This window comes from Ptychodera flava, unplaced genomic scaffold (genome assembly GCF_041260155.1).
Source record: "Ptychodera flava strain L36383 unplaced genomic scaffold, AS_Pfla_20210202 Scaffold_35__1_contigs__length_1935909_pilon, whole genome shotgun sequence".
NCBI classification, from domain to species: domain Eukaryota; kingdom Metazoa; phylum Hemichordata; class Enteropneusta; family Ptychoderidae; genus Ptychodera; species Ptychodera flava.
The window spans coordinates 545,482-558,570 of record NW_027248357.1 but is presented as its reverse complement, the minus strand read 5'-3'; the positions used below and the strand labels follow the sequence as shown (position 1 = coordinate 558,570).

The window sequence follows — 13,089 nt, the reverse complement described above, 5'->3', positions numbered from 1 at the left end:
TTATATTTTTGGAGAAGATAAAAATTTTGAAACTTGTGGTACAATACAAGAAATTTTGCTGCCTCTTAATTGTGTCGCTTCTTTGGTTTTCAATATGTATTCAGTTTCTTACTATTACTGATCCAGAGCTGACTGTTGTGGAATTATACCAACTTTTGAAGGCAATTTTGCATGTGTAATTTGCAGCAAATTTGCAGTAACATGGAAAATAATGTGCTGTATGGAGTTTGCGGGAAATTTTCAGTAACATTGAAATTAATTTGGCGGAAGTTGCTGCAAGGATTGTGCTGCAAATTTGCTGCAAAGAGTTTGCAGCAACATTGCAGCAGGGAGTTTGCTGCAGATTTGCAGCAAGTTCACAAGAAACCTAATTTGCATCTGAAAAATGAATCGCTGGCTTATTTGCAGAAAAAAGTTTGCTGCAAATTTACTGCAAAGCTTGCGGCAAATTTGAAGTATAGTTTGCGAGAGGCCTAAAATTTTGGTAAGGTAATTGAAATTGAGATCTGTTGATGTAAGAGGTAAGTTTTAAGTCCAACGATGTACTTTGGATTTTGGGTAGGGTAGTTCAAATAGAGGTTTGGTGATGAGAGCCATATTCCAGCCATAATTGAGGACATACTTTGTGTACACATACTCTCTAGCATGTTGTTGTCTCATTCTTGATTGCCAAACCTACACTCGTAACACATACAATATTGGTTCTTTTAATAAATAATGAAGTCACTGTGTTATCAAATCAGTCAAATCTGGTTAATATCCCGCAAATGTGGCACTGAGTGCCTGTGGCATGATGACCCCAACTGGGCTCAATATAGTTGCCTATGGCAACGGGCAGCAATAATGCTGGCAATGAAGCAAAGGCTTATGGGTAATATACAACCTTGATACAACCTTTGATAGATGAATATACCAGCAGACACACATAGTGTTCCACAACCTTGTTAAAAGCTTGTAATTCTCAACCTTCCACTTTCCTGAACCTTTTGAATTGTTACAAGCTTGTAAGATTCAAACTTGTCCCACGCTTGTGTAAGTTTCATGTCAAGCGTGTTGACAAGCTTGTTAACACGGATGTGACAAGGTGGAGAGTCATATGGTCTGTACACTTGTCACAAAGTTGAAAACATAACTTGTCTAAAGTTTGTTACAAGATGATATCTTTGGCAAGGTAGTCATATGTCAGCAACACAAAATTGATCTTTCATTTACATTTTATGTTCATTTATTTCATAACAGACAATCCACTTTTTAAATTATAATAACTGGTAATGCTAGATAATGGACAGCTTCAGTTAAGCTGGTGAAAGCATTGCATAGATATAAGAGTGCATATACTGTAGTGACACAATGTAATAAAAGTACCCTTTGACAATCCGGTTGGGTATATTATGGTTGGATCGAAAACTGAATTTTTAGGGAAACAAATTTTTAAAACAGGGACTTGTCTGTCTTGCAAGTTACACCCTGTATTTTCTGCGAATGATACCAAATGCAAACAGTTTCGAACGAAATGTGCGTCTGATGATGGTCTATAATAAGGACACGTCGTAGACTTTTGTTACAGCAAATATGTACCCAATGTTTCCGCTACTACCTCCAAGCAGAGTACATGAGGTGGCTGTTCTCCAAGCTATATCCCATCAATATAGTATACGGTATACGGTACGTACAATGCACTGCAGCTTACACTCTGTGTCCCATCGATGCCGCTAACAAAATCTCGCCTTCTGATAACATGGGTCGAGGTAAAAGGCTTTTGTCCATGTTTTCAGCGTTAGAGTTATATTGCCGAGCACAAATTTGAGGTTTAGGATTACACTCCATCCCGAGTCGCTGTACTAAAATTCAATGCGCTACTTCACCAACGTCCAACACATCCTGTGTTTCAGCTGCGAGCAGCCGACATGTTTACACTCTCCGGTCACGGTTCATCAAGGTCAGTTCGCGCATTGATATTGATTCTTCGTACTGAAGAATTTTTACTCTCTTTTTAGTCTTTCTATGATAAAAATAACCAGTTTCATTAAACTAATAAATTAAATGCTATACTAAGTATGAAATATAACGGATTGGTGCAGATGTAGAGTCAATTCCAGCGTTTAAAAACGGCACTACATTATCAATCGCGTAATGATTTGTAGATCGCACTTCCGTAATCGTCATGAGGCTTGATCGGCGCGAAGTTAGATTTTAGTACCATCGGCCAGTGTCGGCTGCGTACTTGTGATCAGGGAGTTATCTAGTGGACATTTCATGATCTTTCTATGGAATCGCCAGCCAAATGATATCACATAGTTGCAAAAACGTGTATACAGTACCAGGGACAGGCGGAGTTCTAAATTTGTGAACGCGAGCGGCAGTAAAGATGCCGACTATATTTTCTGAGTATACGGTATTTACACACAGCACGGATGGACCTGCAACGGGAATCGTCCAGCGTCTGCGAGCCGTTCACAAATGTAAGTCAATGTACCGTTCGTCTGTACATCGCTATTAATGTTCTGTAATCGTTGTATTGCAATGTTTACCTAAAGATAAATTTTCGTTGAGTACTGATTCATACTAGAATTCACTTTCGTTTCACACAGTTAAGTCACCATAGTTAATTACTTACAGTAAGTGCTGAAATTTTTGCAGATTGTCGCCGTCGTGTATGTAAACATTATACAGCGAGTTGTCCGCTGTCGGACATTTTAATCATTATTAATTTATTTCGACCATGAATATTTATGCATTTTCTGCTTCATTTTTTCAACTTAATTTTGTCTCATTTTCAAATAATTATCGATTTCTTTCATGAAATTTACAATGTTTGGTCAAACGGTAAAGACTTACACTCTTCCCTGAACGATTTATATTTTTCAGAATCCATTGCTGGTACACTAAAGGGATCAAGAAATTCAGAGAACAGAAAGCCAAATCGCAGCCTTTGACAGTAATGTAAATGTTACATGAAACTTCTCAAGTCAAAAGAAAATCTTGGCATGATCATGACACTTATGTGGCATGAAATGAACATGGCATATATAAAATAAATTGTACCACAATTGAATGTAACCTTTTTTTTTTCTGTCGTTTTTTTATTAATAATAACTTTATTTGCGCTGACCATTGTTTCGCATGAAACTATTTTCAGAGCTTAGTTGGATAAAACACATCTTGTGCTGTCCACAGTGTGCCTTAGGATTTGTCAGGTTTTCATTCTTAACTGTGTCACTGACATTGGCCATGTCTACACAAGTGATTCTACAACTTCTGTGTACATACATACATGAAATTATATTTTGGAGAAGATAAAAAATTTGAAACTTGTGGTACAATAGGTACAATACAAGAAATTTTGCTGTCACTTAATTGTGTTACTTCTTTGGTTTTCAGTATCTCTTGTCTATTATAATGTATTTAGTTTTCTTACTATAACTGAAATTGGTAAAAGTTTATTCCAGAGCTGACTGTTGTAGAATTATACCAACTTTTGAAGGAAATTTTGTATGGGTAATTTTCAGCAAATTTTCAGTAACATTCAAATTAATTTGCCGCAAGTTTGCTGCAAGGATTGTGCCGCAAATTTGCTGCAAAGAGTTTGCAGCAACGTTGCGGCAGGGACATTGCCGCATATTTGCAGCAAGTTCACAAGAAACCTAATTTGCATCTGAAAAATGAACCACCCGCATATTTGCGGCAAATAGTTTGCTGCAAATTTACTGCAAAGCTTGCAGCAAATTTGCAGTAACAGTTTGCGGGAGGCCTAAAATTTCGGTAAGGGAAGACAAACAGTGCTGTCATTAAACATGTTTGGTTTTGAACATGGAGGTATTTTTTTACCTCCATAGTTTGAACTACGCGAGTACGCGTACAGAACTAGATTTTACACTGAATCGTGCTACCAGCAGTCCACAGTCAAGTTATATTTCATTTGTTTACGTTTGCGGCCCGCTGAAACATCCTGCATGCTCGTTGGTCTTCAACCAAAGTTAACTTGGCCGATTGTTACCGCGATATATCGAAGTGATCACAAGTTTACATTCCACAAAACAAGACGAATTTATCATAATAGGCACGTCGAGGTACACGATCCGCGGTGTGTACACTCGAAGGCGAAGAGGGCCGAGGGCTGCCAATTGTTTCAATAGGTACCATTTTACGACAGTCACACAGAACTCCTATGCGCTGTGCGCCAAAATGTCGCAAAAATTTACGTCTTTCAAAGTTTTACGGTAGAATGAACTCATGATCGTTTCACGATCTTTTTTCAGAATTATCGGGTATCTGTCCAACTTTTCAGAGTCAATTTAATTATTTTAAGCTTTCAAAGGACCAAGAGACCTAGCAGTCGCTCAGGCTAAACTGTTTAATCAGAGATTACGCGTTTGTTTCCGCGAGGTTGCGACGTGTAATGCCATTCAATGATTCATCATGTCATAGACATTTTCTCCACGTTCGATCTCGATAGCGTAATATTTTTCCTATAAAATCTTGCTACGGCAGGATAACCGTTTATGTTTTGAACACTAAGAAAGAATAAAGCCGCCAAGAAAACGGATTTGGTTTGAATTTGTAAGAATGTAGGGCTGTACTTTGTACAATGTTTGTATACTTGTAAATTCCGAACCGTAGTGGTGCTATTGAAGTGTACAGGCCCGATGCCGATACGCTATCGAAAGACAAGTACAGTGCTATTGTAATACTGTATCACATTGTTGCACCTAAATCAATCCATTCCATTGCTTGCCGAGAACGTAATTCATGTTAAATGAACTGAATATTGAAAGCATAATTTTATTCGCTACACTGTGCCTCGGGCGTCGATCGGAGGAGATTAGAGTATGTTACATTTTGGATACAACGTGACGTGTGCCTTTGGTCTCAAAAACTTGGGTCCCAGCCGTGGCGCGAGCGGCTAATCGCTCTCGCGGAATTTGATTTGCGCGAGTGGTAGGCGAGCCATCAGACAAACCGGCAACCGCTGAAATACTACATTCTTTTCATGGTGGTCAAAATGACCACCAGTTACAGAATTTGGAGGTCAAGCGTGGAAAAATGGTGGTCATTTGACGCAAGACCACCGCTAATTTCGAGCAATGTGTACCAAATATCAAAGCTATCTGACTAGTAATTTTGAAGAAAATTTTTAAAGATTTTTTACCAAAAATGACAAAAATTGCCTTAAAAATACAAATATGCAAATTTCACCACGATTTGAACAAATCTGACTGAAGTCACCCTAAGTAAACTGCATATCAAATTTCAAAGCAATCGGACAAGCGGTTTCAGAGAAGAAGATTTTTTTACCAAAAACACCAAAAAATGCCCTAAAAATACAAATATGCAAATTTCACCACGATTTGAACAAACTTAAGTGAGGTCACCCCAAGTGAACTGCATATAAAATTTCAAAGCAATCAAACTTGCGGTTTCAGAGGAGAAGGCAATTCATCAACCTATTTGATAAGCTCCGCGTCGCTGACAGCGGAGCTAAAAAGTGCTTTATTTGAACAAGCAAATAAAACCTTTCAAATGTGCATATTTATTAAGCCCCATTTTACTTTTCTGTAATACTGCACATCATCTGATACACTGACCCAAGATAGCAAAAATGCCTAAAAATACAAAATTGCACATATCATTGCAATCTCTAGATTTTTTTATTTAGATCATCCAAATAATTCTATAAATTGAACTTCAAACCTATCAACCAAAGCAGTTTTGAAGGCACTTTTTAACAAAATGATGCTAAAAATTACTCCATTATTATTTTTTTTATTATTACTATTATTATTACCTCTATTTTGGACTTAATGCGTCCATAGTGAAGTACACTTTACATTCTTCTCAAAATGACAATCAGTAAAGGAAACGAAACGAAAAAAGCACTCACACAGATAATGGACAAACTCAAAATGTTCATCCACTAAGATAATAATGCACGTTATGTTACAATTTGTACCAATCTGACAAAGACCATCCGAAAAAGCTGTACACCAAATTTTAAAGTAATTGGACATGTTAATTCTGTGATTTTAATGCCAAAACTGGCAAAAATTGCCAAATTACAACAGATTTGTCACAACTTGTAACTGACCTGTATGCTGATTATTAAAGCTGTACTTTATACTATCAGTGATTTCACAAAGGGGACACTTCTGTTGTTAATGTCAAACATTGATGGAAGATGTTTAAGGACATTGTTGATTCCTAAAATTGAGTGTTTAACCTTTAAAACTTGCTGACATGACTGTTTTTTTCAGTTCAAAATTCGTGAGTACAGTGCGACACTAAAATATATTTTCTACATACCTGGATATACCGGAGAGCACTTCTTAGAATACACAAGTTTGATGTTTTCTTATCTTCCATGTTGGTATTTGCTTCTTGAGAACATCAAAGCATTCCTTCAAGTGTGCACGTCTGTTTACATAATAACATAAATGACCTATCACAAGAAACTAGGACTCCACAAATGTTATTTTGTAATTTTTCCAATAAATTACTACACAAAAAATGTCGCAACACTATCATTAGAAAGAATAATTCATAGTTGAACCTTACCTATTTTTCTCTAATTTATTATGAACTTCCCTTGTACCAGCTCTGAAAATATCAAAATATGATTTCAATTGGCATAAATTAATGGACAGAGTACATTTCTAACCATTCAAGTACTAAAATTAATGTGCCGTGCAATTTACCTAAATCTAAGAGTCGCAAGTTTGATTACGTGACAGTTGACAAAATATTAAGAACATCGCCAATCACACCACACTGTATGTCTGACATGGTTAGTACGAATATGTACAATCAGGCGTAGTACATTATAATCACGTCGTGTCCCTCATTATGCAACGAGACCTTACCCTCCCGACCTTCGCTTATCCCTGTCATCGTACGCGTCGCTGACAGTTAATACACCGTCGCTGTTATCAGTTGACAGCTCGATCGTTGTCACATCTGGAAAAGCGTTCTTTTGCTGTTTAATGTCATCTTTCACTACCACCGTGTGTCCTTCGTCTAAGCAAACAAGAAAGAAGGAGATGAACAATGGCTGGTCAGAGAGTTCAATCGCTATATGTGTACAGGGTCAATAAATAATGGCATTCGTTATTTATGCAACCGAACACGTAAGCACAACACCCGGACACAAAACAACGCATCGTTTCAATGATCGAAATCACATAACTGATGTCATTTTTAGCGAACCTACTGTTCGTCGACTATTCGTAATATATTTGGTGCGTTTATCACCGAACAAATGAAGTACTCAGTTTGAAGATGACGGACATCATCGGCGGATTTGGTTGGTCGACAAAAACATCATAACACGTTAACATGTGCGTACGTACCACGTGCTTGGGTAGGTCTGGGCGCGCCACTCCAGAAATTTGGCAGCCTCCAAAAGTGTCTCTATGCTCATTTTCGACTAAAATATACCACTTGTCGATCGCTTGATTTTCGAAACACAGGTCGCCAGTATGATTGTCCCGATGATACTGGCAACTGTATCTGCGATCGAGCCGGTGTTAATCACCAGTTTCGAGCAAGATGGCGGGACTCTCACCACATTATTTGCGTACAAACATAACATCGTTGAAACATGTGACAAGGGACTCGTTCATACGAACATACCATTTAGGGTGAGGGTGGTAAGGCGCATGGGTATCCTTTAAAGAACGACGGATATGCCATTAATTCTTGCTGTTGGCAGCATTTAATAAAACAAAATTCTTTGCGTCAAATGAAAAAGGTTTGACGAAAAGATGCTGAAAGAGAATTATTTTCATGCTTTCAAACCAACCATAACACTAACCGCGCTTCCTCACCTGGGACTATGCATAGGTTCTTTTGCCTTGTTGTAAACAATACGAAGATTCACGTGATTGCAATATGGGTCGAACTGTCAATAATACGAATATGTAAATCATCCATCATGACAGCTACTCATACGTTTAACCAATCAGAGACCAAAAGGAAACACCTACAGATTCTCTTCACATGAAAATCACAGGGACTTCGAAAGGCCGCATAGACGACAATGCTCTGACAGGCCAGGGTCAACGAGGGTCAACAGGAATCAGGTTGCAGCAACCATTTCAGCAACGAAGAGATGCTGGACTAGTGTTTATTTCGATCGTTCATCTAATATGTTTAACACGACTTTTTTTAGCCAATGGCACAGCATTTGAAGACTCAGGAATTAACTCAAGTGTTGATGCTGTGCGATCGTCGCGAATATTAAAAATGGAAGGATACTGTCTTTTTTGTTACCAGTCCTCTGTATTATTACTGTCTGCACTCATGGAGCTAGAAACGGATTCTAGCTCCATGCTGCACTCAATGGTTATACCATACAATAGACGGTGTCTTCTTCCCTTACTGTCTATGCTTAGGGAGCGCTGGAGCCGTCATTATTTACGGCCCGGGGGGGGGGGGTCGGAGGAATGTGACGGGTCACTCAAAAAATTGAAAACTTCAAGGGGGGTTGCTCAAAATGTGGAGAGGAAGAAGGGGGGTTACTCAATTTTTTGTGCAAAATAAATTGAAACACCTCTCAGATTGCACCATTGCACACATCAATTTCTCAAAATGTTCGATGCGAGAGGGGGGACACCCCATCTCGTGCTCTCCCCTTTAAGATGTTCTAACAGTTTAACTAATAAAAGACAAATCAAAAATACCTCTCAGATTGCACCAGACTGCACCATTGCATACATCAATTTCTCAAAATTTCCATGCAAGTTAGGGGACAGCCCACTCCGACACTTTCTCTTTCAGCCTCTCGCTTGTTCTCCCCCTGAACTTTCAAATTCTGCCCTGTAAGATATCCTAGAACGTCATGATACCCATGCATCCAAATTAACAATATACTATATGGTTAGACACTGGTTATAGCCATTTAGCGTGAGTTTTTTATATCTGTATTTTGTTGTGACTTTGAATTTCATTTTGAAGGTTTCACCTTTTACAACCGTCATGAGATAATCATGATAATCTAGCATACACCAGGATTTGAAAGGTTTTCACGATTGCTGTATTTTGTAAATTTTACAAATACATGTATTGGTATTTAACTTTTCTAAGTGGGGGCGGGCCAGTTGAAATGTCAGAGTTAGAGAGGGGGTTACTCAAATCCATCATGGTCGTCAGGGGGGTTACTGGAAATTTTGGAGTTTCCGATTAAATTCCTCCGACCAAGCCAATGCCATAAATAATGACGGCTCCCTCACACACACACTCACATACAAGTGTCTGCATCCAAATCACCGTTCAAACTTACAATCTAGACAGGAACCCTATATTAATTCACGACCGATTGATTGGAGGTAGGTTTTGTTTATTTAATAAAGGGGTGAGTTGGAAGCGTCACACAGTGTTAACCTGCCCTTGGAGCCAAGTGACATTTTGCCAACTTGGGTTTGAAGGAGGTCATTTATTTTACATTTCTTAACTTTTTAAACTCCAGAAATTACAATTGGGCAGTTTCAGCAACTTTGTGTTGAACGATGAATATATCATCAAACTGTCAAAAATGTTGGGTACTGTAATTTGTGTTGCCAATTGGTATATAAGCCTTACCCACCAAAAACTAATCTATTCTTGCCATTCTCAAACAGAATCTAGGTACCAGATTTGATTCCAATCTGATGATGATAAGCCGTTCTTGAGATAATGTCCTACACCTCAGCTAATTGCTATTTGCAAATTTTATGACCTTTACCAAGTAGTGAAATTTTACTGGAAGGACTGGCCACAGTCCAGGAAATTTCCCATTTATATTGACGAGACATTGTTATTGAAGTGAAAGATATTTTGCACTGTGTTGGCTAATTTATTATTTGCATATTTAATGAGCTTTCACAATTTGAGATATAAAACTTGAAAGACTTGATCAAAGGCAATTATTAATACCTACATTAAGTGATGATGCAATGATATAACAGCAATGAAAGAAATTTAGCATTTCCATTCTACTATATTAAGCTCTGCTGTTAATGACGCGGAGCTTATCAGACAGGTTGATTGTATGTCAATATTCGTTATCAGTCAGCTTCTTCTCAGAAACTGCTAGTTCCATTGCTTGAAATTTAGTATGCTAAGCACAGTTGTTCAAATTGTGGCAATATTTGCATGTTGGTATTTTTGTGGCAATTTTTCCTGTTTTTGGTAAACAATTTTCCCCTCATACCGCCTGTCACATTGCTATGAAATCAGGTATGTAGGTTGCTAGGGGTGACCACAGCAAGGTATATCCATATCATGCTTGCATTTGCGTGTTTGTATTTTGGTGCAATTTTTCATGTTTTTTGTCAAAAAGTCTCTAAATATGCTTGTCCGATTGCTTTGAAACTTGGCATTGAGGTTCCATGGATTGACTTCTGTAAGTTTATTCAAATCAAGGTGAGTTTGCATATTTGTATCTTTTGAGCAATTTTTTCCTGTCTTTTTTTGAATCTGATACAGCTCATCAGATTTCTTTGAAATTTGATAGGAAGGTCCATTTGGATGATATATATCAACTTGCACAAATCGTGAAAAACTCTGCAAAAACTCTTGGGAGGGGGGGGGAGGGCTGTCCCTGGCAATTTTGCTTTTTTTGGTCAAAAAATTCCATAAACCATCAAAGTTTTGAGAATCTCCCTGTAAATTTGCTTTCGTATGTAGGTTTGTAGGGATGACCCAATTCAGATTTGTTGAAATTATCATAAAACTTGCATACTTTTATTTTTAGGGATTTTTGGTGGTTTTGGTCAAATAAGCCGTTTGTTTTGATAATTGAGCTATGGTTTAATGCTAGTATTCAGAAAAAGTGTGCCAGCAGTCACAGTCACTGATGTATGCTATGATCACAGGTTGGACTTTCCCATCCATATGTCCCATGTTCATCAGTATTCCCTTCATTGAAAAATTACCAGCTACACTTACAATCTTAATTATCACAGCGGAGCTATATCAGCAGCTACTGGTCACTTGTTATACTTAACAATCTTTTATTAATTGAAGCTCTGCTTAATGAATATATGGCTCGTGATGTTGATTATACCAAATTTTAAAACAATTGGCAATGTAAGAGAAAAGTGTTAATATGCAGACAACCGTTACAGATACTGAAACACGGGAACATTTTAGTTCACATCTTTCTAGTTCTTTTTAGGGTGTTAAAGGAAAACAGGTATGTTACTAGAGGGCTCTCTTTTACGGCAAAACCTCAAAGTCACTCCAGTTTTTGAACAATTTGAACAAATTTCCATCCACATGTACGTATCAAATACGTCATACATGAAATGATTTTAAAATTTCTACAGATGGACTCATACATACAGGTATGTATGCATGCATACATACATACATTAATATTGGACCCAGAAATACTGGAACAAGAGCTAAAATTGGTATAGGTGCAGAGTAGATTGTTACCTCCCATTTGCCATACATATATGGCAATTGGGAGGTTATATGGTTGAAAAAAGTCTGTATGTGAGATGTCTGTCTGTATGTATGTATGTATGTATGTATGTATGTATGTATGTCCGTCCGTCCAATGGAAAAACTCACCAACCGTGCACGTATTAAGCTGATTTTTGTGTAGTGATGCTAAATATGGTGTAGATGTGCCGTTGTTAAAATGAACTTTTTAGTCTCATAGATATGCAAATGAGGTAGAAAAAACAGCGAAAATGGTCAGAAATCAATAACTCAAGAACTACTCATCTGATCACTGTCATATTTGGGTTTCAGGTACCTTAGGCCTAACTCATTTAAACATATAGATTTAATGTCAATATTTGATGCTTTCTATTTTTAATGAATTTTTTCTTTCTTTTTTTGCCATTTTAGTAAAAAATCTCTTTCTCTTAAACAAATGTTTGGATCGCTTTAAAATTCGGCAAGCAGGTGCCTTGTGATAACTCAAAATAGAATTCATCAAAATTATGGCAAAATTTGCATATTTTTATTTTTGGGCAATTTTTGCCATTTTTGGTTAAAAAAATCTTCTTTGAAACTGTGTATGCCATTACTTTCTAATTGGATGTGCAGGTTCCTAGGAGTGACCTGAAGATGACTCTGAACTCAGCTGAAATTTGCAAATTTTGTGGTACTTTTTGTCATGCTTTCAAATTTGGTACATAGGTGAAATGTAGTAGGTCATTCATTCAAAGTCAAGTACTGCCTGTGTGAATGAGCAGATTATGATTGTGCTGTTCCAGGCTGAGGTGCTATTTATAGGAATGATGCAATGTTAGACGGTAATTGATGTTTTAACTGAATTTGACTGACACTGTATGTAACTCTTGTACTGTATAAACCCTATCAATTCACCCAGCAAAAAATAATTAATATGATTTTAAATAATTGAATTAATTAGGAAATCAACAAAGCCAAAATAATTTTAGTGTAGAATTATTAGAAGTTCAACTTTTTGACAGTTCAACGTGAAATGCTTACCATCTTAGAGGATTAAAACATGTGAAGGCAACTTTCCTGAATCCCAACTTTGACATATTCTGAACCGTCATATATTGTGCTCTGTATGTTATCTAAAAGAAATTGCTCATAATAGTTTGTCATGATAGGTTGGTCAAATAAATAGAGATAGAGAAAGTTCCAATTTCCATTTATGGTTGACTTGGTAAGGATAAAATAAAATTACTTTTTGAGGAAAAAATAGAGTGGTCAATTAAAAGAGTGGTAAAGTGATAGGGTTTTTATGGTAAAGCTGGGCTGTAAGATTCCTCATGTGCTATTTATAGCAATTATGCAATCTGTGTAAACAGTGCAATGAAAATGTTACATGATTCCTTATAATGCTTTTGATGACCTTGAACTTCTTAAGTTGCAAACATTTGTCTCTTCTGTGTGCTTTCTCTGAGTACCTACAGGCTCAACTTATTCAACAGAACATACTTGCAATGTTAATTTGAAAGTTAAAATGTGCTTGGTTAATAGGATGAAAATACTGATAAAGATAGCCAGCTGAAGATTCTTTATAACCTGACAGATATGCTGTTTTTTATGACGTAAATCTTGATAAGCAAGTCTTGTTTACTTTAATTAGAATGTAATTAACTCTCTTTTATATTATTACAAGCAGTA

General features: G+C 37.1%; 1 long non-coding RNA gene across 2 annotated transcripts in view; it reads right to left on the bottom strand.

Moving 5' to 3' along the window:
- Positions 1-7,356, bottom strand: part of LOC139127735 (uncharacterized) — a 61,302-nt gene extending 53,946 nt beyond the window's left edge. The window contains exons 1-4 of one of the 2 annotated variants that reach the window (XR_011551101.1): positions 7,344-7,356; positions 6,858-7,011; positions 6,553-6,594; positions 6,301-6,411 (exon numbers count right to left, since the gene is read on the bottom strand). This is a non-coding gene — a long non-coding RNA (uncharacterized lncRNA). Of the gene's footprint in view, positions 1-6,300; positions 6,412-6,552; positions 6,595-6,857; positions 7,012-7,200; positions 7,223-7,343 lie in introns of those variants that run through there. The other variant, XR_011551102.1, reaches the window with a different exon arrangement.
- Between the last annotated feature and the right edge of the window lie 5,733 nt (positions 7,357-13,089).